We start from the raw sequence: 26,492 nt of genomic DNA, 5'->3' as shown, positions 1-26,492 counted from the left end.
AAGTACCAAAAACCCATTTCATATTCAACATTGTAAAAGAATATCTGCAAAGTTTATATGTTAATGTATAGATATATTAGTAAATACAAATAAAGTAGATTCAAACATATCTGCCGTGGGAAATAGGAAATCATGCTTGCCCATGTAAATGAATGTGCTGAAGAAAGCAGTGGCAAAGAAATTAAGGCAAAAATATCTAAAAGAAGAATATCAACAGGAAATTTTAGTGCCTACAAAGGTGAGTGCAATATTTTATAGTCTTTTTAGATTCTTAAATCACTCAGTACTTTTCGAGTAAAAGGTACAGAATCTTTGAAAATAGACTTATAATAACTTATAATATATACCATTATATAAACAACTCAAAATAAATGAATATGATTTAACATGGATAAGAAAACTGGTATTTCTGCTTTTAAGCTGTATATTTATAATAATTTGTATCCTGGATAGTACTAGATAGTATAATAATTTGTATTTTAGATAGTACAAAGTCACTTTACAGAAATTAACATGGTAACTTCAAGAATAAAGGAAATTCCAATTTTACTACTGGTTGATTAATATAGAGGCCTACTTGCCTTCAAATGATTTGCTGAAAAAGATGTAAATAATTTGTGTTATTAATATATGTAATATAAATTATTTTTCTTAACACATTTATTGCTCATCTAAGTATACCTCCGTAAGTGGAATTTTGTATATTTTTTGGAAAATAAAATTGATAATTCTTGGCAACAAATCTAAATATGTAAATTTATTTGTCACAAGACAAATTTGTCTTCCCCAAAATATACAAAATTCCATTTAAGTAACTCATTAAACAATTTTCAATATGATCCTCCTAACAACATACATTAACTTCAATGAAAACATATTAAATACACTTTGAAATTACTAACAATTATGATTGGCAAAAATTATTTAAAAGTTACCTTAATTTGCTCTTCAGTTGCTAAAAGTCCATGTTCTTTTCCTCCGATTTACTGAACATTTAAACATTTCTGTAAAAAAAAAAAATACATCAGATGATGAGAAAAAATAATACTTTATGGCTATACTTTTAGGACTATTTGCATATACTTAACGTATGTTTTCTTATTGGTCAAGTGCCTTTTTTCTCACAATGCTTGAGGTATAGCAGCAGAACCATGGTATAAAAAATAAAATTCTATTTACTTCTGAAACATTATCTTCAACTATCTAATTTACTGTATTATTTACTGAAAATAATTAATGAATTTGGTAGGTGTGGAAATTTAAATTAATTTTAAAAAGATGCAAAGAACACCTGGGTGGTTCATCAAGTTAAGCAACTGACTCTTGATTTCAGTTCAGGTCATGATCTCAGGTCCTGGGATCGGGCCCCAGCGCAGGCTCCATCTCAGTGGAGACTGCTTGAGACTGTCTACCTCTTCCTCTGCTCTTCCTGCTCATGCTTTCTCTCATATAAATAAATCTTAAAAAAAAAAAAAGAAAAGAAAAGAAAGAAAAGGTAAGTGTCTATTGCAAGAAACCAGTGAATTTCCTAGAACTCATAGAACTTATTTTTTTTAAGCTTTTCTTTATTTCTCTGAGAGAGAGACAGTGAGAGAGAGCATGAGAGAGGAGAAGGGGAGAGGGAGAAGACAACTCCTGGTGGCACTGGGAGCCCGATGCAGGACCCCATCCAGGACTCCGGGATCATGACCCAAGCCAAAAGCAGTCGCTCGACCAACTGAGCCACTCAGGCACCCTCATAGAACTTATTTTTAGAACTTATATCTTCCTTTATTTGTTTCTTAAAATATTTATTTATTTATTTTAGAGAGAGAGTGAGGGAGAAAGAGAGCACGCACATGAGCGGGGGGGGGTGCAGAGGGTGAGGGAGAGTATCCTCAAGCAGACTCTTCGCTGAGGGTGAGGCCGGCCTCCTGACTCCGGGCTCAATCCCAGAACCCTGAGATCATGACCTGAGCCAAAGCCAAGAGTCCAACACTCAAAGGACTCTGCCACCCAGGCATCCCCTCAACAGATACTTCTAGTAAGATCCTAGGATGTCTTTAATCTACTTTTACCATCAGAAGTGTTGTGGGGGAAAAAAAAAAATTGAGGAACACCTTAATATATATCTTGCGACTTGATCATATATACAAATACGTGCTTTGTGAACTCATGTGCATGGAGACCATGATTACAATAATTTAAACAAATTCAGATAATAGGAAAAAAATAATAGGAAGAAATAAACAAAAAAGAGTTTACTTAAGGTGTATTTATAGGGATAATGTTAGTCTTCATTTCCTTTACATTACCATATATTTTCTATTTCTTTTCTTACTAAATTAATATCGACATGACATTTTACCAAAAAGGTAAACAAACCAAAAGAGTAATGTCCTTCAAAGAATTTTCTTTGGGATTTCAATGTCCTCTGTTGGTCCTGCACTTGTCATATCAAGTTTTGAACTTTGTAGTGTGTCCATTTAAGTCCTTTTTATGAGCATCGGCTTCATTAGTTAATTACTATGCTACACAGCATCTATTAAGTTATTAGTAATAGTAAGCTATTAGCAAAAGGTTAAGTAATCATATATGTGACAAAACAATGACTAAATCCAGTGTCTATTCTATAATCTTGTCCCCACATGGAAAGGAATTAGATATATGCAGAACTTCATTAACATAAAATTAAAATTAAATTTGCCTTTAATAGAATCCCTATTGATTACCATCAGATATATATGAAAACAAATTAGTATAAAAATATTCACTATTAAAAGCATTATATTTTGGGGCACCTGGGTGGCTCAGTGCGTTAAAGCCTCTGCCTTCAGCTCAGGTCTTGGTCTCAGGGTCCTGAGATCGAGCCCCACATCGGGCTCTCTGCTCAGTAGAAAGCCTGCTTCCACCCACTCTCTGCCTGCCTCTCTGCCTACTTGTGATCTCTGTCTGTCAAATAAATAAATAAAATCTTAAAAAAAAAAAAAGCATTATATTTTGTGTGAGGATTTTATTTTATTTTTTTTTTAAAGATTTATTTATTTATTTATTTGACAGAGAGAGATCACAAGTAGGCAGAGAGAGGCAGGCAGAGAGAGAGAGAGGAGGAAGCAGGCTCCCTGCCGAGCAGAGAGCCCGATGCGGGACTCGATCCAGGGACGTGAGATCATGACCTGAGCCGAAGGCAGCGGCCCAACCCACTGAGCCACCCAGGTGCCCCTGTGTGAGGATTTTAAACTATATTTTTCCCAGAGAGTAACTACCCATATTTGCCCAGTTAGTGAGGTTTCGTACAATAAGAGCAATCCATTCTATATTCGAATGGTATGCTTGACAGCTTGAACAGGCAACTGAGAGCAATTTTTAAGGCAATTTCTTGGCTGTACACATAAGGTATTGTTTCCTGGTTTTTAAAGAACAAGCCCATTCGATTTTACGAATATTTTACAATGTCTGAACAATCACAGGTAATGACAGCACACGCTCTCCTAGAATTACCCTCACCTGGGAGATTTTGCTTCTCCCAATTAGAAAATAAATTCTGAAATCCAAGCATGATATAGTCCACAAAGTTCTCCCTAACAGCACCAAACGGACTCCACCAGACAGAACCAATCCTAGATTCCCTGATGCTCACACACCCTGTGTATATTCTTCTATTTGGCTGAACCCGTACACTCTAATGTGAATTGCTTCAGAATAGGGACTGTGACTAGTTCCATTGGTATTACGTATTACCACTCCTAGAACCAAGCACTTAACATGGCCTCAAAAATGCTGACTGGGCAAACAAAACATTTTCTTTTTAGTTTAAAAAAAAAAATTGCAAGAAATGACTGGAAACTGTATTGGCATCACATAAATTGAGACGAGGAACAAAAATACACCATTATATGTCTTTGAGTTTGTTTGCATAATCATTTTTCTAGGTCCATTTTCTCTTTGTTCAGAAGATCACAGAATCCCCAATTTACAATCTGGCTATTCAGTGTCTCAGTGATTTACCCAATTACAGCCCCTCCAGGAACATCAGAGCTAGTAGACAACTCAGCAGAACAAGTTTATGCAGGGTCACAGCTTCCTAAGGGGAAGGAGACCAGGTCAGAGATAAATCACAGAAAAAGGAAAGGGGGGATGAACACATGCATAAAGAGAACCGAAAACCAAACAGAAGAGAAGAAAAGGTTATCATATCAAGTGATGCTCTTCTATCAGCATAAAGTGTTAGCCTGAATTTCTAGTCCAATTAGTAAACTTGCTCTAAAAGGGATTCTTAAAAGGAGCTACTAGAATAGTTACTTGAACAATTTGACCACTTCAAAGGAAGCACTAAGAATGGACAGAAATTTAGTGTGTTTGCATCTTCATATTTTTAGCACATTCAAAAGTGACACAAAAAGAAATTCACTAGCAGTTATTGCAGTTCTCTCTACACTTTACAAGTCAGATGGAAATACCTGACACTAGACTGCTTTAATGAAAAATCAAAAGCTAAATTAATCCATGCTTTATAAAAAACCTTGTAAAAAAGCAGATATATAAGACAGCAAAAATGGAAAATAAAATTATAAGATTTCATCGACCAACTTAAAAAGAAGGAATACATAATAAAGATGTATGTTCAAAAGAAATTTTCTAATCACGAGATAGCAAGTATAAAAAGTAAAGCAATAGGGGCACCTGGGTGACTCAGTGGGTTAAGCCTCTGCCTTCAGCTCAGGTCATGAGATCAAGCGCCCCCCCCTCGCCCCCCGCATCGGGCTCTCTGCTCAGTGGGGAGCCTGCTTCCCCCCCACCCCGTCTGCCTGCCTCTCTGCTCACTTATGATCACTCTCTCTCTGCCAAATAAATAAATAAAATCTTTAAAAAAAAAAAAAAAAGGTAGAGCAACATTCATTCATTCATTCATCAAATATTTACTCTGTGCCCAGGCACAGTTCTAGGTGCTATGGAATCGGAAGTGAACTAAACAGACAAAAATCACATTCACAGGGAGTTTATCTTTTACCCTGTGGTTGAGGCGGGAGAACAGAATGAAAGCAAAAGAAACTGACTACATTCTTCAGACACTTTTTGTATTATTTTTAAATTTTAAGTACTTCATATTTTTGAACATTTTATATTCCTATTTAAATCTTAATTTTTTTAAGGTTTTAAGGACTTTATAGTCTCACTTTGCCTTTATAAAATTCCTCTGAGATTAGTATGAACATTACCTTGTTTATCTTACAAATAAATATTCTGGGACATTGAGTGGCAAAGTCAGAATGTGAATACAAGTAATTCAAATTCAGTCTATACCCTCCAGCTTCTGAAACAGCATTATATTGGCAATCACTGTCTATATTTGAAAAGAGGATGTTTATTATGAAAATCATTATGCTTCTATAAATGAATTCTTTTGGAAATAATCATCTCAGAATTTCATAACTCTGATTACTATAAAGGTACCTTGGTATTGTAATATTTAAATGAGATTCCAGGAAATTAAAGTAAAAATTAATCTGGAATTACAATAAAAATATATTTTATCTTCTTGGTCTATGAGGCATTAATTATATTTACGTTACATCTCCTACTAAACTTTCCAGTAAAGGTTCAAGAAGCAATGAAGAATTCATGTGTACAAACATACTTTAAAATGACCATTCTAAGGGCACCTGGGTAGCTCAGTCAGTTAAGTGTCTCCTCTCAGCTCAGGTCGTGATACCAGGAGTCTCGCACAGGGCCCCTTGCTCACCCAGTAGCCTGCTGCTCCCCCTACTTGTGTGTTGTCTCTGACAAATACATAAAAATCTTTAAAAAAAAAAATAAAAAGAAAATAAGAGGTGTCTGGGTGGCTCAGTTGTTAAGTGTCTGCCTTCAGCTCAGGCCATGATCCCAGGATCCTGGGATCAAGCCCCACATTAGGCTCCCTGCTCAGCCAGAAGCCTGCTTCTCCCTCTCTCACTCCCCCTGCTTGTGTTCCCTCTCTCACTGTGTCTATCTCTGTCAAATAAATAAATAAAAATCTTCTAGAAAAAATAAAACAAAATAAAGATCATTTTAGTGTCAGTTAAAAGATGTTTCTCAGCCTAAGATGACTGTTATTTTTTTTTTTTAAAGATAAGTGAAAACGGAGATTTTTAAAAACTACAGTGAATTAGTGAACTATTTCTAAGGTAATATAATTTTTTGGTCAATGAGAGTCCTTAAATCATTTTTAGAACTGAACAGTTAAATACTAGGTGCCACAATTTTATTACTGTAAAAAGAAGTATATAGCCTTCCGTCTATCATTTCCAATTACTTGGAAGTTAAATAAGAAAATATGAGTCAAAACACGGGAAGTAAACACAATAACTGCATTTATGACATTCCACCTCCATATCTTCAACTAGATCTTCCAATGCTGTCTCTTTAGTTATGATGTTCACATCCTTTTTCCAACCACCCACTCTCAGGTTCTCAATCCACCAGTTATCGTCAAATACCTTCTACTTTCTCCCCCTATCAATAACCATCATCATGTACCAACATTATTTTCTTAGTAGACTGTTCAAAGTTGGTTTTCATCTCTATTTCCAATAATTGTACAGGTGAGAAAGGTGCAACTGATAAAGATTATCAGTTATCAGGCGATGGCACTAAGACAAGATCCCAAGGCATTTTACACTTAGTCTGGCCTCCTGTTACTTCCGGTTGTTACCATTGGACCCCACACTAGTATACTGCAAGCTGTAGGAATAGCACCTTTTTATTCGTGTAGCACCATTTTATCCCCACTCCTGTCTACCTTGCAAACAGCTGCCAGAACAACCGGAGACTTCGTTTTCCCCGTGATGATTTCTTTCTTTTTTTTTTTTTTTTTAAGATTTTATTTATTTATTTGACAGAGAGAGATCACAAGTAGGCAGACAGGAAGGCAGAAAGAGAGAAGGAAGCAGGCTCCCTGCCGAGCAGAGAGCCTGACGCTGGACTCGATCTCAGAACCCTGAGATCATGACCTGAACCAAAGGTAGAGGCTTAACCCACTGAGCCACCCAGGCACCTTCCCCATGACGATTTCTGCTCATTAATCCACAAAACAGCATTTTTATAGGGTCTGGCTTTTCAAGATCCTCTATAGGATGAATACATTATTTCCTATTATGAATACTACTCCACCAGACAGAATTTCCACATCAGCCAGTCTAGGTTGTTAACTGGCTCCTGAGACAGATTATTCCAAATAGAGTGGCTTGTTAGTGCATCAAGAGCTGTTCTGTGCAATTCTCTACACTTATACGTTGAATATTATTCTAATATTATACTAAGGTCTTATTCTCTAGTGAAATTAGCCTCAACACTTTAGGTACAAACAGGTCTATAAACTTCTGGTGCATTTTAAATGAAGAGTACAAAGTTTAGTCCTCAATGTGCTACATTTCCCCATGTGATCATTTTCAGCACCCAAAAATGTAAGCCATTGTATAAAAAAGGGTATCTCAGGTGCAATTTTATATCAATGTAAAACTGGACAAAATTAACAATAACAACTGTTTCGGGACTATGGAAACTGACCAGTCATCCAATAAATTAACTGTTTAGACCAAACAAATTATTTCTGCCTGGAAATTCTATCTCTCCCCACAGCCTCCAGCTAGACTCTTAGGTCATAATACAAACCTTAATGAATTTAAAAGAAGCAAAGTCATAAAAGTAGATTATATGACCAAAAGAGAATGAAATTTATTTTTTTAAATCCCCACATATTTGGAAATTAAAAAAAAAAAAAACCTTTATAAATATCTCATATATCAAAGATACCAGAAGATAAATTATTCAACTGAGGAAAACTAAAGCAGAGCATATCGTGATGTATGCAGCTAAAGCAGTGCTTAAAAGTAAACTTATAGCCTTAAACACTTAAGAAGAAAAGTAAGGAAAGAAGAGCAAACTAAGCAAAAAGAAGGGAAGAATGAAAGGAAAAAAATGTGTGACCAGAAAATCAATTGCAAAATGAAAACATTCCCACTACTTATTCTGTTATTAAAAATTCCTTATCTTTTCTATCCCTTAGTATCTTTATCTTTAACTTGATTATTAGAATAAATGAGTCATAACCCTCCTTCACTGAAAAATATAATTGGTATTCTTTGGACTAGCCTACAGATCTATAAATGATATTAAAAAATATATACTACATAGACAACTCATAGTTTATTAATAGAGGGTAAAGACTGTAGATAATCCAAAACACAAGATAATTTTGAAAACTTAATGAATATATTATACACAACATTTTCACTTATGAATGACTGAACCTCTTACATTTTGTTTTGAAGAAGTCATAATTAATGGAAGATAGGGGAAAAATTATTATGGTGACAGTTTGCCTGCTTGCATACAGAGGGGAGCAGAAGATAGCACAGAATATATTGGACAGGACAGGATAAAGTAGGGTAAGACAGGAAAGGAAAACAAAGAGAAGGGGAAAAGAAGAACCCTTAATTAGTGTCTACTATCTATCATCCACTGGGCAATATCAAGCATTAGAGCAATATATACAAAGACCTTGCCTTCATAGAGAAGAGTTTGTATTTACTAAAATCAAAATAAAAGATCAGCCCTTTTACTTATTTCCTTTCATTTGTAATTCAATTACACAGAGATTGTTTCTTCCTCACAGAAAGGGAAATGTCCTAATGAATCAGTTCATCAGAAGTCAATGGCATGCATAACCCTAAAACTCTCATCCCGGCAGATATGTGCTAAGGTTGAGCAATGGAATGGTATTTATTCCAGGGATTTGTTTCTGCTATATGCCTTCGAGGTATAAACATCCTAAAAGGCAAAGACATTATTCTCTCCCAGGTATCCAAAACTAACACAATACGTTCATACCCACAAACATCTCTTTTTCTGAGTTTAGCCTAGGACTGAATCAACCAACACCTTACCTTATTTTTGGACTATGCAGCCTGCTGTTCTAACCCTAAGGACTTCTGGGTTTCCAGAAAGGTTTATTTCCTCAGCAATGTACCTTTTTTCTTTCTCTACTTGAGAAACAGCTTTCAAGTTATCATATAAAAAGCAATCGTTCAATTTAATCTGTGCATTTACCCCCTCAAAAGTGCCTATAATTACATATATTTGCATCCTAATTATAGTTTCCAAATTCTACAATAGTAGAGGTTACCAAGCTATTTATAATAAAATATACCTATATTCTATACTTTTAAATAATCATTTATTGTTAGAGCACACTGAAAACCACCCCATTACTTATATCTTGTTCTGTTTCATTTCATTTTCAAAATTTAAACAAGGAACTTTAAAAATGCCTAGAAAGAAAAGTTCTGATATATGAAAAGATCTCTTTCTTTAAACATTATCCTCTCCTTAATTATCAGATTTTTTTAGTTCACAAAAAAATACTTTAACTTTATGGCCATTCTAGTCAATGGTGTAATCTCAAACTATTATATATAGTGAAAATAGCCTAAGAATAAGTTATTGTGCAATGAGTGGTACCAAGTATTTTCTAAAGACTCATGATTGGATATTTATATGTTTATGCAGTTTCTGTCAGTTCTAGAAAAACGATTTTTATCTCCCATGTCGATGAGGCCAAATTGTCAGCTGATATCAATTTCATGGAAAATCCAGTATGCTGGAATCCTAAGTTTTAAAGGATGAGAACCTGGTGTCTAATGAAGTATTCTCTAAGGTTTAAAAGAGTCTGGATTGCCCAGCAAGATGCTAAATCTCAGATAAGCTTCTTCCAAAAATCCTCATTCCTCCGGTCATTTAAATTAAAAAAAAAAAAAATCAATAAATGCATTCTAACCAAAGTTTAAAAAGCTTCTGACAAATTGCCTCTGCGAAAGTCCTCTGGACTTTCCAACTGTGCAGGGTGCAGGGTGTGGGATCAAAAGGCAGAAAGAAGGAAGTAAAGAAAGGCTTCTGAGCAAGTGAAAACAAAAAAAACTAGGTGGAGAACTAGAAGTGATCTGCTTACATATCAAATATCAGATTTCTACTACATTGCTACTCTGCTTTCTCCTTTTTTCTGTCCCATTCTTACATTGCCTGTAGCTCATTACATGAAGCTTTATTTCCCCACTTTGTATAAGATTTCAAGCAGAAAATCTTCAATACTGAAATCTTTAAAATGGTATGCTTTGCATTACACTGTAATAAGTACCTTACCTGAGACTCCACCATCTGGAAATCAGAGCAATTTAACATACAGTCCTAAATCAGAAAATATATTTAAAAGAAAAAAAAAATCTCACACTACACTAAAACCCAATGAACTTAACTACAGAGAGAGAGACCTTTTTCATTCAAGACTTGTTCTTTACATACTCCAGCATTCTAACAATGAGAAATCAGAAGCAGAGGCACCATTCAGACAAACACCCACCACAATTACTGAAAGTTCTGAGGAAAACTGAAAACTACATCGAAGGAACTCTGCAAAAAGTTTTTATTCAAACTATCAAACATCTGGAGTTTTGCCACTTTTTTTTTTTTAAATTTCATTTATTTATTTGACAGAGAGAGATCACAAGTAGACAGAGAGGCAGGTAGAGAGAGAGAGAGAGAGAGGGAAGCAGGTTCCCCGCTGAGTAGAGAGCCGGATGCGGGACTCGATCCCAGGACCCTGAGATCATGACCTGAGCCGAAAGCAGCGGCTTAACCCACTGAGCCACCCAGGCGCCCCAAGTTTTGCCACTTTTAACTGGGTGGATAGTTCCCTCAATTTTTCAGAAATGTTTCTGCACCCAAAGAACCCCCCACCCAAGCAAGACTCGCTGTAACTGAAGTTTTACTCATGTACAATTCAAAATTAGTAAGGTCAAATTTACGGGTATTATATAGACAATTAAAAGTTAACAGCCTTAAAAAAAAGTTAACAGCCTTGATTAAGTATAAAGGATATGTGTCTGTCTGCATGTATTTTACCCACCCCTTTTGAGGACATTACTTTTAAGTATTTATTTTATTTGTATATATTATATGTATAAAAACATGAGAATAAAAATACAAATTTTAAGTTATTTAGAGATCACATACCCATGAGGGGGAAATCCGAATCACTCCTTCCAAACAGTGTCCACTAGAATCTTTTTAATTAATTGTTTCTTTGGTGGGGGGCGGGTGGAGGAAAATATTTCTTCATTGGCCTTTTAAAAATAATAAATACTGGGGCGCCTGAGTGGCTCAGTCAGTTGAGCATCCAATTTTTGTTTTTGGCTCAAGTTATGATCTCAGGGTCATGGGATCCGGCCCCAGTCAGGCTTCAAAGACCAAAGAAGTTTAAAAACTTGGCTGAAAAAATTTTTCAGGCCCCCAAATCGATTTTTTTCTTGATGTTTGGTAAAATCCTTACTAATAGGCAACAGGTTTTTGGTTTTTTGTTTTTTTTTTAAGTTTTTATTTATTTAACAGAGTGAGATACAGTGAAAGAGGGAACACAAGCAGGGGGAGTGGGAGAAGGAGAACCAGGCTTCTGAATCCGGCTGAGCAGGGAGCCAGACATGGAGTTTGATCCCACAACCCTGGGATCATGACCTGAGCTGAACACAGAACCTTAAAGACTAAGCCACCCAGGAACCCCAGGCAACAGCTTTTAAATTCTGTACTTCAACTTTAACATTTATTTGATAAAATGTATGAAAACTTAAAATACATTTATATGTATTAAGATCCCAAGTTCAGAAAAAAAAAACTATTTATAGCTATTTTCATTCAACAATCAATCCAGCAAAGAAAGCCACAGTAAACCTGGAACTGGGCTAGCTAACAGCCACCAAATTGAATTAAACATTATTCCTGCTCCCAGAACACTCACAGCCAATTGTACAATTTCTTAATAATGTACAGCACTCTTGGTTTGAAAATATTTAATTATCAACATTAGGGATAAGAATAATAATAGCAACAATAACAACACAACAGCAATAAGCTTAAGAGGTCAACTAATGTAATCAAAAGCACAATTTAGATTACAATCTGGACAAACTGTGTTAATAGCACAATGGAGTACAAAGGCAAGTATACTGAAAATATTACCTAAATATTAAATAGCAAATAAAAATAAAATCTTTCTCTGCTTCACTGCAGGCAAAGAAAGTCAAATGCCACTTGATCCAATTAAGCCAATTTAGGATACACAACTACTTAAAAGCCTGAGCCGTACTAAGTGATGAAGGCAAAATGGATTGAGTCCAAATCTGCTTTATTTGTTTAGATGCTATTTATTATGGCTATATTTTATTATAGGGTAGTAAAAAAAAAATTACAAGGCAACATCCTGTTATTTTCCACTGGGAAAAATGATACAGATGCACTATTAAAACTCAGCTCAGACAGCAACATGTCAGGCTGCACAAAGCTTGAGCCTTCACAATGTGTCAATACACACTGGTGTTTATGTGGCTGATGGTAAAAACTAGCCTAATTATTGCCAGTTAAATGTTCCATAAAATTGTGACTTCATACAAACCTAGAAACTTTGACTCTATACATATTGGAAGAGAAAGTGTTGTTTAAAAAAACAAAAAACAAAACAAACAAACAAATAAAACACACAACTAAACACTGGTCTTTCTTTGAAAAGAATAAAATGTCTTATTTCCGCCCCTAAAACTACTACTCTATTTCCAGGGTAGCTAGCATATCCCGAAATCACTATCATCGAATTGTAAACCGTGAGCCCTATTTCAAACCAGTATCTAAAAAGTAGCCTAATTTGTTGAGAACATGAATGAGCTTCACAAAAGAATTAAGAACAAAGGAGAGAGGGAGAGGGGGGAGAGAAGACATGCGGGGGTAGGAGGAGGAGATACATGGAAAGAGGGAGACAGCGGAGGAGTAACCAAGATACGGTCTCTTAACTATTAAGAACCAATTGTTGATTATCAGAGGGGAGCGTGAAATGGATGGATGAAACAGGTGATGGGGATTAAGGCGCGCGCTTGTCCTGATAAGCACCGGGTGCCATATGGAAGCGTTAGATCTCTCTACTGTATACCGGAAGCCAAAATAACACTGTATGCTAACTATACTGGAATTTAAAAGAAATTTTCAAAAAAGAAAGAAACTTCGATTATCATCAATTTCAAAAAGATTAATTGCTTTTCTTTTTGATGATTTTATGTACTTATTTGAGAGAGAGAAAGGGAGAGAGAGAATGAGCACAAGCTGGGCTGGGGAGGGGGGCCGAGGGGGGCCAGGGAGTGAGAGAAGCAGGGCGCCCAACAAGGACAAGGTAGGGCTCAATCCCAAGATGCTGGGATCATGACCGGAGGTGAAGGCAGTCGCTTAAGCGGCTGAGCCACCCCAGGTGCCTCAAGATAATTGCTTTTCTAATAAGCTCTATAAATATTATCTTTCCTCCTTTCATCATTATTCTCATCAATCTACCTTCATTGTCTAGTGAAAATGTTGCATTATATAGAATTCTAACTGTACAAAATAGAAATACTCGGTTTTTTCTCCGTTACTTGAGAGCGAGAGATAAGGAAAATTAGTTTTTTGGGGAGTGTTTGCCACTTCAAAGGACACCAACTGGCGTTCCACAGTTCTACCCATTTTAGGCAGGAAAATACCATGCTGCAGAGCTTGAGTGCTCCGAACTACTTTTAGTTTTGAAGCAGAAGCAGCTTTAGATTAATTGCCATAAAGCGTCCTCTCAAAACTTCTGTTGATCCAAAAGCTGAGAGTTCCTGATGAAAAAGGCACCCCTGCAAAGTACTCCTGGACCACGTGAAAATGTAAAGCACAGACGACACCGAGGATGGTACACTTTCCTTGTCTCCAATATGTGGATATGATTCTTTTTGAGGTATTTTAGCTCAAATGATATTGAACCATCAGATAGCCTGTGTTTGTGGAGCCTCCTCTATGCCTGTCCGTTTCCTAAAGTATTATTAGTCCCTTCGGCAGCTCTGCAGAGCTAAAGCAAATTAGATTTTACAGTTAAAATAAGTCAGTTATATTTGTGAGTGGTAGATGGCATTAAAGATTTCTCAGGGTGCCTGGGAGGCTCAATGGTTTAAAGCCTCTGCCTTCGGCTCAGGTCATGATCCCAGGATCCTGGGATCGAGCCCCACATTGGGCTCTCTGCTTAGCAGGGAGCCTGCTTCCTCCTCTCTCTCTCTCTCTCTCTCTCTCTCTCTCTGCCTGCCTCTCTGCCTACTTGTGATCTCTGTCAAATAAATAAATAATATCTTTAAAAAAAAAAAAGATTTCTTTTGGCATGGTGATCTCCAAAGTCCAGTAGTCAAGTAAACTCAGTATTAGAATCTGTGTTTTGTCTTTTTTGTTTTGTTTCATTTCATTTTCGTTTCTGTTTAGAACAGCCAACTTTGGTTTGGAAGATGCCTGGGCAGTACCATCTGCATGGCAGTCATAATGTCATAACCATGTTTTATGGCTTGAACATAATGATATTAGCCAATAATACCCATCTCATCTTTCATTCCCTTTACCAGATAAGCATTGGGAGTTTGGGGGAGGACTATTTAGAGATCTCCTAGCGCTTAATGTTCCCTCTAGAAATTCAACCTAAAGCTAAAAGTAAGATTTTTCATAATTGTTCTAACAGTTTTAAAAACATGGGAACAGGAGTATTCTTACTCCCATGAAGACCATGAAGGCCAGTGCAAGTCACATTACACTAACTTTATGGTTATTACTGAATTTTGGTGATCTCTCCAATGCCCTGTCCTTGCCTGTAAATCTAACCCGTTTGTATCCGAGGTCACCCACATTTAGAACATCCTTCTCAAATTCTCCATCTGTGTTACTGGCTTCATGCATTCATTCATTCACCCCACAACACTGATTTGAAATCTCCTCTGCTTTAGACACTGCAATATCCTGTGTGTTATAAAAATCTACAACAGGAGAATCCTGCTTCCTATGAAACTTAATACCCTGTGGAAACAGAGTTGTATAAATAAATCGTCAAACAACATGAGGTATACACTATTTTTAAAAAGAACTGATAGCTGTAGAGATGCACAACAGGATTTTATGCAAAACAAACAACATTAATCTTGCTTTGTATGTTCATTATTTCACATTCATGTATGAGCCACCACATGAGAATCCCTTGGGAGACAGGAAATACCATTATGGAGTGGTTTGACCAGCAGGCAAATTAACTTTATCGCCGATTATCCACATAATACATAAATTGTATATGTAGTAACAATAACTAACCCATAAAGCCTGGCTATGCTGACTACACGCTCTACCTCTGACACTGAGCTTGAACCTGGAGTGTTTGTGTCTCAATTTGCTCATGTATAAAATCCAGACTATGAGCTATTTGAAAGTGTTATTAAGATTAAAAGAAGTCATCCATGTGAAAGCCGAGAACAGTATTTAGCACATCACAGGCACAATTTTTTAACCTATTAAGGCTATAAAAGTTACAATTGACATTTCACATGCATGTACTTTAAAAATATTTATTTATAAATTATATGACATGAGTACCATTCCACAGGTGATGAATCTGCTGCACAAAAAATGTAAAACATTCTCAACACAAGAGAGCTATAAAATGGCAGAGTCATAAGAAAAAATATATCTACAATGTTCACAAAGGACAGAATAAATGACACATATATTGGGCATCATAACGGATAGGCTCACAATTCTAGCCATTTTAAGAGATAACTGAGTATCACCGCCAGAAAAATACTTGGCAAACAGCAACATTTTTTCAAATTTTAAAAAAATCCTAAATAACTAAATATTATTAGCTTTTGGTTCAATTGATTTTTTAAAAAATTGAGGTCCTTGTCTCAGGAATCCTGATCAAAGGAAGTGTAGGTATCAGTGCATTTTTTTAGTAATGAACCAAAAAGAGTATGTAACCACTTCTGATAGTATTTTGTACTACACCCATCATAAAACTGTTTCAAGGAAGTTTAATCTTTACATTTTTTTGGAGTAAATATACGACTTAAATGTAAAATTTAGATATTTAAAATTTAGATGTAAAAATTCATGGCACTTTTTATGAAATTATATACTTGTTTTTTGTTTCTTACCAAGTTTATAATAATCATTTAATTAGCTTTGTTAGTTATGTTAATGCTAATAACTTTCTCCTATAGCCTTAAGAAGCATAATTACAATAGTTTTTAACAATACAATTTCAACGGGCACCTGGGTGGCTCAGTGAGTTAACATATGCCTTCAGCTCAGGTCATGATCCCAGGGTTCCGGGATCGAGCCCCTGCATTGGAGGCATCCAGCTCTAAGCTCAGCGGGGAGCCTGCTTCTCCCTCTCTTTCTGCCTGCTCCTCCCCCTGCTTATACTCTCTCTCTCTTCTGTCAAATAAATAAAAATAAAATCTTTAAACAAAAATAAAATTTCAAAAACACAGTCCTTGTTTCCACCATTGAAAGAGAAAATTCCCCTCCCGGGAGTAGGAAGCCAGAACATCTCTAAGCGTACCACTAGACTTATATGATGATGATGATCACAGTCATCTCCTCTAAAACTAATGTTAGGTAGGACAAATGCTACTCACACCAACAGACTCTTACACAGAAAAGCTATATCCTAGTAATACAGGCACTCAAACTAAAGTTCTAAATGAGATCTATCAAATTCCTCAAGCTAGACAGTTCTATCAATAATACAGAATTTAAATTCAGGGGGAAAGGTGGTTAAGGGCTCGTCACAAGATATTGGTGTCAAATATTATGCTCTGAATTAAAATATACAAGGATACAAGGATGAGCTTTTTCATTGATAAATGGCTATACAAAACTTTGGGAAATAGTAACGGTAGACTGAGATATCTTATAAAAGAAGTATCTAGGAAATAATCATTTTTGTACATAGATTTATTTCATATACTGACATAACTATATATTTTTTCAAATAGCCACTTGTATCATAAAAGAAAATACAACATTCCTCAGAGAGGGTTTCTACTTCAGCTCATACACAGTTAAGTTCATGATTCCTTAACCTGTTTCTGGATATCTTCCTTCAATTTTATGACTGATTATGTAGGTTTCATCACTTATGCTATCTCTAACAAAAAGAAACCACTCTGTGGTATTCTTGATTACACACACACACACACTTTTTTTTTTTTTTTTTTTTTTTTTGCTAATTTTCAATTTACAGAAATCTATCATGGTTTCCTATATACCCATGCTTCTCTTTCTGCCAATCCACACTGTTAACCGCTGCCAGAGTACCTGTCCTAAAGTAAAGGTACACTCACAATGAAAACAGCTGGTTCTACCGTGTGCTAGGCCCGGTTGTAAGCCCTTTTACATATAGAGACTCATCTCATCTGCACATCATTGTGAGAGTAGCTGCCATCACTGCCCTGATTTTAAGATGTAGCAACACAAAAGCCTAGAAATGTATTCATAATTGGCAGGGCCTACCAAAAAAATCAAGCCTGTTTAACCCCAAAGCCCATACTCTTAACCACTTCATTTTGCTCTCTACTTTCTTCAACTATTTTAATGCTGTTTACATTTCAAGCCTCAAACCAAAAGCAAATATTTCAATAAAGCTCTTTAAATTCATGCCATCAGTCAGAACAAAGCTTCGCTCTCTCCTCTCAGAATCTGTATTCTTCTCCAACCCCTTACATGTACTGAATAGTTGCTATATGCTAGGCGCTGCTTCCTGCACGAATGACGTCACAAATGATGTAGGTCATAGAATCTTCTCTACTCCGTAAATGTAAAAAATGAAGAAATTTAAGAAATCACAGGGCTGGTGAGGATTCAACGGGAGCGGCTGTGCCCTCTCCACCATGCATAGCTCCCAGCATCCAACTGCCTCCTCCAAATAACAGAAGAGGGTCACATCCAGCGTCTCCTTATTAGATCCTTAGATACTTAGATGCATGGCCTTTGGTGCTTTGTGGTTGTCTCTTAGCCTCAGTTTCTTAACTGGTAACATAAGTATAAAAAGTGTTTATCTCACAGTATTGTTGGGGAAACTACATAACATGGAGGGTGCTCAATAAACATAAATTCTAGCAGCGACAATGTTACTACTTTAAGGTCTTGTCATCCTCTAGGGGAAGAGCTTTGAAAGTAACCACATACTCAAAAATGTTGCATCTCTACTATTTAATTATGCATCAAAAAATGTTCATTAAATGTCTGAAGGGTTTTAGCCTTCACTATTTGGAACTCTAAGAGAAGAAAGTCCATTGGAATATGCTATATCCAGTAGCTATTTTTCCACATCTAATACCCAAATCCCTCTTAGAGTTTAGTTTATAGAGCCTTCACAACAGAGTTTTCTTTTTTAAAAAACTACCATGTGAAGACAATTTAATAATTTTAAGACTTTGATTGAGAGAGAGAGAGTGTGTGTGTGTGAGATCGTGAGCATGGGGGGAAGGGTAGAAGGAAGAGCAGACTCCCTGCTGGGCTGGGAGATGGCTGGGGATTTCATCTCAGGACCCCAGGATCATGACCAGAGCCGAAGGCAGACACGTCAATCACTGAGCTACGCAGGCATCCAGAGATAATTCTGTTAATATCACATCCTCATATTTAGTAACTCTTCACTTGCAGGACATTTTTACAATTTGGGTCAAGGGTTATTTCTTAATTTCTTTTGTTCTGTTTTTGGTAGGTATAAAAACTATTTGGCCCAAGCCCTCTGTCATATACTTAGAGTTTGCCATTTCGTTCTTTCTTCAAGATAAATAATCTCAGGTTCTTTAGGAATTTCACATATATTATCTTGTCTAATAATTATGATCACTTTTAAGATGCCTACCTCTAATAAGTAGCATTTATATTGGGTTAAATATTACCAAAGATGCTCAAAGTTACAGTAGGGATATTTGTATCTTTAAAATCACAATCTGAAACTATTTGCTCCCAAATCCACCGTGGGCGTAGATTATCTCCTGCTGGTATCCCTCTCAGGCATCTCCACTGCATCCTGCCTCTCAGACATTTGGTCAAAAGACTGAAAGAAATACCTTCCCTCTTATGCCTCTCTCCACTGACAGGAGGGCACGAGGAGATCATTTTTTAAGATATTTCTCCCACAGAAGAGCAATCAAGATAGAAAACCAATACTACAGATGAGGACTACTCTGTACTATATATAGCACCATGTGTAGTGATGCAAATAATAACAGGATAACAGTGAATACTAAGAACTGAATATGTACTGATTTAAAATTCATTCATTCAATCAATATTTAATTAATTAAACAAAAGTATTAAGCTTCTCCTTTGTGTTCAGCATCTTTTTCCAGGTGCTGGGAATAAAGTAATTGAAGAAAACAAATATTCCTAACTTTGAGGGACTGAAACAACAAAACGTGCTAAGTAAAATATATAGTATGTTTCAGTGTGTAGGGATAAGAAATGTGGAAGGATTTAAACTTTTTAGATAGTGTAAAGAAAGAATGCTTCACTGAGAAGGTGACATTTCAGTAAAAACCTGAAGGAACTGAGGTAGCAAAGCTATGTAGCTACCTCTAGCAAGAATGTTCCAGACAGAGCGGAACAAATGCAAAGACCATCAGGCAAGAGATGAAAAGGATTTTAAATACCAGCAAGGAGGCTAGCAGGCTATAGAAGAGAGAGGAGGGAAATGATAGAAGGCATCAGACAGCTAACAAGAGGCTAAAGCCTTATTTTGGTACAACTCTGTAGGCCAACATTCATACTGTCTTTTATTACATGGGATAGAAAGCCACTGGAAAATCCTGGGCAGAGTAAAATTTATGACATATTCTAAAATGGTGACTCTGGTTGTAATTTTGGGAACAGATTATAGGACCTCCCAGACCTCCCAGTCAGAAAGGATAATAATCCAGGTGAGTGAGGAAGAATTTCTGTGGGAAGGTGGTAGCAGCAAAAGAAGTGACAAGTGGTGAAATCTTCAGAGTATGCAAGGCACATCCAACAGGATTTCCTTTCGAATTAGACAGGAGGTGTGAGAGAGAAAGAAGTTAATGTTTTTACATTTGCAACTGAAAGGAGTTGCCATTTTTGAGGCTATAAAAGCTTCAGAAAACATGTTAGGTGTGTGAGGAGGCAGTAGAAGATTGACTTTGGACACAGTAAGTTGGAGGTTTCTATTACAAAACCTAGTGGAGATGTTTGAGAAAGTAGCTACATACATGAGCCTGGAGTTGTTGTAAATGTTTGGGTTTCAAGGAGGAGAGACGACCTGTGTCAAAGGCTACTGAAAAGGTCAAGTAAAGATGAGAAGACTAAGATCTGATCTCTTGATTTCACAGCATGAACACTGAAAAGAGCCATTTTGATAGGATGATCGGGATGAAAGCTTGATGGTTAAAAGAAGATGGAAGGGGGAAAATTTGGTCAGAACTTTTCATCCTCAGACCTCTGTATAAGCTGAGTGAATTACCTTAACTAAACACCCCAGTTCTAAGGTCTGCACCTTAACCACTGGCAATACTGTAGTCTTCTCACCTGTCATACATAAGCGATTGCTTCTGACTTAGGTTAGAGCAGAGTTTTTTCATAGAAACGCTCCAATTTGTATATATTGAACATTATCTCCTTGAGTTCTTGATTTTTGCCCTTCTTCCCAAACAGATCAGGGTGTTTGTTTTTGTTTTAAATAACTTTCATGGGTCTGAAAACTGTCATATTTATATATTTTTATCAAGAGGCTCCCCAGTTATTAAAGCCAAATAGCTACCAAAATATGTAGCCTGTGATGCCTAAAGGAAAACATCCCCAATATGAAAAGTGTAAAATAGTCTTAAAAATACTTACAATACAATGTAAACTAAAGAAAGCAGGAAGCCAAGGTAGGTATATATAACATTATAGTTGTTTTAAAACAATATAAAAATTGTAAAATAAAATATATTAAATTTTTTTTAAATTTGGTGACCTCATAAGTAAAAAGTTCTTATTCTCTTCTTTTCTGTATTCCTTAACAAACATTAATATTATAATGGAAAAATACCAACATGCCATCCTATGTTCTCATTTAATATAACAAAGAATTCTACTGCATCATTTAATGCTAATTATACAGCAATTTATGCCCTTAAAAAATTTTTCTTATTCCATAGTTTAATGAACCTCATATACAAACTAAAATACATAGTGAACTTTAATAAGCAGTTTAATTTAATACATCTGTATTATAAAATCAGAAAATGTAATCATTTAGTAAAAGAAGACTATGGGACACTACTTTTCCCAGATCAACATGATAAAATAAGCTTTAAAATTTGCTAATGCCAATGGATAATGAACTGAATTTGTAATGACAACATTTAAAATTAATGTCACTTGATTAACTAATTCAATCATCTTTGCACATAAAATGACCAACATTTTACTGACACACACACACACACACACACACACACCAAAAAATCCAAAACACGGTATTTTGTCAGTATATTGTATCACTAAGTTGTCAAATACCAGGGAGTAAGTTGAGATATAACCTGAAAGTGTTCACTGAGAAAAAGATACAAGATCTCTCAACTGGTTGTGTCAAACAGAAAAAAACAACCTTTTCAGAGAGCAGGATTTAGCAGACATGATATTTTAACGGGTTATTTTTTTACACTTATCTTTTTCCTGCTTATGATAATAAGATGCATTTGCAGGAAGCTTTGTTTATGAAAAGAGACTGTACGGAAAATTTTAATGTTTGTTTTTAATTTAAAAGGAGACCAAGCAAAGAAAATTAAGAAGCGAAAACTGAAGGAGCTATTTACTATAATGACCTTGTCGAATATTCCATGGGATGAATTGTGTCTGCTTCACTAGAGTATTACAAAATGCTTACAAAAATGAAATAAAAACCATGATCAGTATTACGGAAATGAAAAAAGCTATTGTCGATGGTCATTAGTTACATAACTATTTCTTTTCCTTTTTAAGGAAAAATAATTTTTGGATGCTTCCTCTTAATATGTGGAATCATTTTTATTGCATTAACAGAAACAATGTTCCATTTCACTAATGAAGTACCAAAAGGCAGTGCATTTGAAGTAGCCTGAGTGTTCTTTTTTTTTTTTTTTTAAGATTTTTATTTATTTATTTGACAGACAGATCACAAGTAGGCAGAGAGGCAGGCAGAGAAAGAGGAGGAAGCAGGCTTCCCACTGAGCAGAGAGCCTGATGCGGGCCTTGATCCCAGAACCCTGGGATCATGACCTGAGCCAAAGGCAGAGGCTTTAACCCACTGAGCCACCCAGGCACCCCTATAGCCTGAGTGTTCTGAAAAGAATTCTATGTAATGTATTGCTTAAGGCTTAGATGCATGTTCTTCTAATATCACTTTTTTGAAATACAGAAATCTATAGTTATATAAGATATAGTTATATCTTAACTAGACACCAATGAGAGTACCAGTAGGTAAGTATTATGAGTAGGGGCAAAGCTTTTGTATTCTTAAATTTTTAGAAAACAGAAAACAGAAACATTAATGAATGCAACAAAATTGTGGCCAAATTTATATAATTTCCTCTATCCACTGGTCATAAATATCACATTCCATATGTAAGGAACTAGTGTTTTAAGTTTTCCTGTAGAAATAGCATCCATATATATATTTGTATGGACTAAATAATTAATAAATTATTTTGATTCTGGTTTTGAGCACAGTACAACATTTCAACATTTTTTTCTCACAGAATGTGCAAGATCTTTGCGTATCTAACTTAATAAAAAGCAAACGCCTGTGATAGATCCTTTTAGTTGAATGAAGTTATTACTTTCACTAGGACTTCAAGTTTGAATCAAGAGGTTTAAACACAAGTCATTACTACTAAATCTTAATCAAAGAAACCAAATTAACTAATACAATTGTTATTATTCCTACTAAATCTTAAATTAATAAAAGGAACCAAGTTAACTATTGGGTTCAAGGTTACACTTCGGAACTTGAATGTTATAAACGTTGTATCTGCAGCCAAAAGACCATACTTGAAACAGTTCATTCTTCAAACATCTAACCAACATTTACTGAAAAACTGCCTTTTCTTCTCTGCTAGATACACTACTCCCACAGGAAGGCTGACAGGGCTCTGCTGGGAAGTGAAATGGTCAGCAACTACATAGGACATGCGCATATGGATCCTGAGGAAAAAGTGGAGTCATCGTCTGCTAAGACTGCCAAGGTAGATTCTGTCGAAACAGAGAGGGCCACCAAAGGCTGTCACAGACTCTCCACAAATTTAAAATACCCAATTTAATTTTCAAATCACCAGTATTAGATAAATGAGTAAAATGGAGGTTTTCACATTTTGATATGTACCTTCACCTGAGAACTTAGAAAATGCTTTTAAACCAAGTACATATAACAGGGACCAGCTCAATATCTGTGGTGTGAATAATGCATTAATGTAATTTAAGGACTGAAAAATTATTTTAAAAGATAGGGTATGAGAGTTTTGAGAGTAAAATACATGTTTCTGAGGGGAAGAGTTTTTAGAAGAGGTTTAAAGTAAAATTAGCAGAAGAATACTAACAACAATCAATTATAATAATAATGCAATGCTCACAGTTGTGGCCTCCGCTTGAAGTTGATGAAACTATTTGACCTTACTTGACCCTTACAGCATTTCTGAGCAGTAAAAAGATTTCATTTTACCGAAGTTTAAGATGAGAATGTCAGAACTTAGTTCCATCTCAACGAATATCAGCCATCAGGCAATTAAAGAATTGGTATTAGAAAAGAGGTCTCTGTACTCTTATTTTCATAAAATAAATCTAGTCTTTATATTTCTACTTGTAAGTTAAAGAGCCAAGGGCAAATTATTCTGATCCACTGACCTTAAACATTCCGATCAATTCAGATTGTGGCTGAAGGAAAAGTTGAAACCGGAGACTGACCTGCTCTGGTTAAGTATAAGCTGGAAGCAGGAAAGAGGCCATAAAACTCTACCACTGTTCCAACCAAGGCAGGACAGAGACTCAAGGTGAACACTAGAAGCTTTTTAAAGAGTCTTAGCAAGGTCATGCTGATAAATTGAAATGAATAAGACTTGGAAGTACTAATAAATCATGCTAATTTCTTCCAAACCCACTGTCTTGGCCTCTCTGAACCCAGAGGTAATGGGCAGATCATTCACATTCCTGATTAATAATTTTGAAAATTTTATATATCTTACAATAGCTTATTGAGTCAGAGTTCAAAGTCTGTATTCTATTTGGGTCACTACAGCATTAAAAAAAAAAAGTGTCTTCTCATCTCTGTGTAACAGAGGACTTGATGGAAGTACATAATACATGCCACTGTGTTCCATTTCCCAAATAAACAACCTCACCCATTAAAATTTCCTCTCAAATAAACCCTTCCTCTATTCCTATAATTATTTGTATTGCTCTTAATATAATTTTGCCTTAAATAATTTTGTTCTTGTAAGTCCATTTTATATTATAATGTAATAGACTTAGACTTCCAGGTATTGGAAATGAACTGTTTGACAGAAACAACACAGTTGAGTGACTAGGAGCATAAGCAATGCAGCTGGACCATCAAGGATTAAGTCCCTGATCCTCCAGTCACTGGTTGTGAGACCTAAGGGAAGCCACTTAACTTCTCTATACTTCAGTGTGTTCCCCTACGAAAAGGGAATGTATCATTGTCATACCACAAGGTGTTTGAGAGGATTAAGAGGTAACACGTGTCAGTCACTTAGCAAAACCACCACCACCTAAGATCTTCTTGCTCCTCTCTCTGCTTTGGCTAGTTCGTCAATATACCACAGCCACTGATTAGCATGTTGGGAATACACATTTTATTCAGACTTCTTTGCTGATCTAATCAGAAATATTTTTCATTGTTTTCCCCAAGCTTTCACTTCTTGCCATACAACTACATCTCAAATCAGTACCACAACAGTTGGATATTTCTTTCTTTTTTTTCCTCCAAAGATTTTATTTATTTATTTGACAGACAGAGATCACAAGTAGGCAGAGAGGCAGGCAGAGAGAAAGAGAAGGAAGCAAGCTCCCTGCTGAGCAGAGAGCCCGATGCTGGGCTCCATCCCAGGACCCTGGGATCATGACCTGAGCGGAAGGCAGAGAGGCTTAACCCACTGAGCCATCCAGGCGCCTCCAGTTTGACATTTCTACCTATAACTTAAATTTTGTAACTCTCACTAATTATATCCAGTGATGTTGCCTATCTATTCCTTCTTTGCCTATTATCTTTCTATAAATTTGATTTCACAACCTAAATAAAAACCTTAAGATGATGTGTGGGAAAACAAAATAGGCTGCCTCCCCTTTTTGTCCTCAAATTATGACAATCGAGAAAATTATACACAATTCATTAGAAAATGTATAGGTAAATAATATAGACATGTAAATGAAAATAGTTTGAAAAACAAGGCTACCTATTAAGATAAAAGGAATAAAAATTGAGAACAAAGTACTGGCCACTTTACATATTTTATCCATATGCGTACAAATATCTAAATAACTAAATAGGCTTTTTCCATGGAAACAATGCATAACATAAACTTAAAATGCATTAAAAATAGAAATGATGTAAAATGGCAGAGTATAATATACTTATATATGTATGTGTATATAACTGTAAACATATCATATACACGTAGGTATATATACACATATATAAGGTATAAATATATATACACAGACTTATTTACTTCCTTATTCATTACAGCACACAACTAAATAGTAACTTGGACCATCTGGACCACTTTGCACAGAACAGCAGCGACGTCTCCTTCTGGCAAGTCTTAGGGCTTATCTCCCTTTGCTAATAGCAGCTAAACCTAAAAGATTCCTCTCGGGATTCTTGAACTAGAGGTCAAAATAAAGGAGAGACTCAGTTCTTTTCCTTCCACGCTGAGCTACAAGTCTGGGAACCAACAGGCACTGAAAACTTTCAATTCATACAGATCACTCAAATCATTAGGTGCCCGAATGCACAAAAGTAGTAATTAGGAATAACAGAAAGAGCACTGCATCATTGCTCTTAATTTTATAATTTTGACAGGACAGTTATTATAAAGATCCAGATTTGCCTAAGCAAAAAGAAAATCCTCCATCAGAATATTTTGGAAGAAGCATACCTTTTTATAAAAATTATACCCTCGACTACATAATTACTCTTCAGTATAGAATTCAAAATCCTAAAAGAACCATGATAATCTATTAACTTAACTGAAAACAGAACACATATGGGTTTATGCTCCATGGTTGTCAGCCCCTCAGATAATTTTCTCGTAATTGATATCAGCATTGTGCTTGAACTTGTTTCCCTGCTTCCAACATGAACCCCTTGTGAAACATTCTCTACAACACCTGGCCCATATATCTATAGTACTCAATATGCATCTGTCAAACTAATAAACTTTTAAAATAACTAAATATATCCTAACCTATTGACAACACCAGAAACTGTCCTGGTTCTGAGTGATTACTCAAAAAATATTTATAGAATAAATGTTAAGAAGTAGTGAATGTTAACATTTTCAATGGCCAACTCACAGATAAATAGAATCAAAGTGTAGTGTGAAAATCCCACCTATGAA

General features: G+C 35.8%; 1 protein-coding gene across 18 annotated transcripts in view; it reads right to left on the bottom strand.

The window, feature by feature from the left end:
* Positions 1-26,492, bottom strand: part of ADGRL3 (adhesion G protein-coupled receptor L3) — an 839,163-nt gene that overhangs the window by 662,440 nt on the left and 150,231 nt on the right. For all 18 annotated transcript variants that reach the window (XM_045079818.1, XM_045079821.1, XM_045079816.1 and 15 more), the window contains exon 2: positions 936-1,004. The gene's annotated coding sequence lies outside the window, so the exon portion shown is untranslated. The remainder of the gene's footprint in view (positions 1-935; positions 1,005-26,492) is intronic.

Source organism: Mustela putorius, unplaced genomic scaffold (assembly GCF_011764305.1).
Source record: "Mustela putorius furo isolate JIRA1106 unplaced genomic scaffold, ASM1176430v1.1 tig00000430_pilon_pilon_pilon, whole genome shotgun sequence".
Classification (NCBI taxonomy): domain Eukaryota; kingdom Metazoa; phylum Chordata; class Mammalia; order Carnivora; family Mustelidae; genus Mustela; species Mustela putorius.
This window is presented reverse-complemented; position numbering and strand designations above follow the sequence as displayed.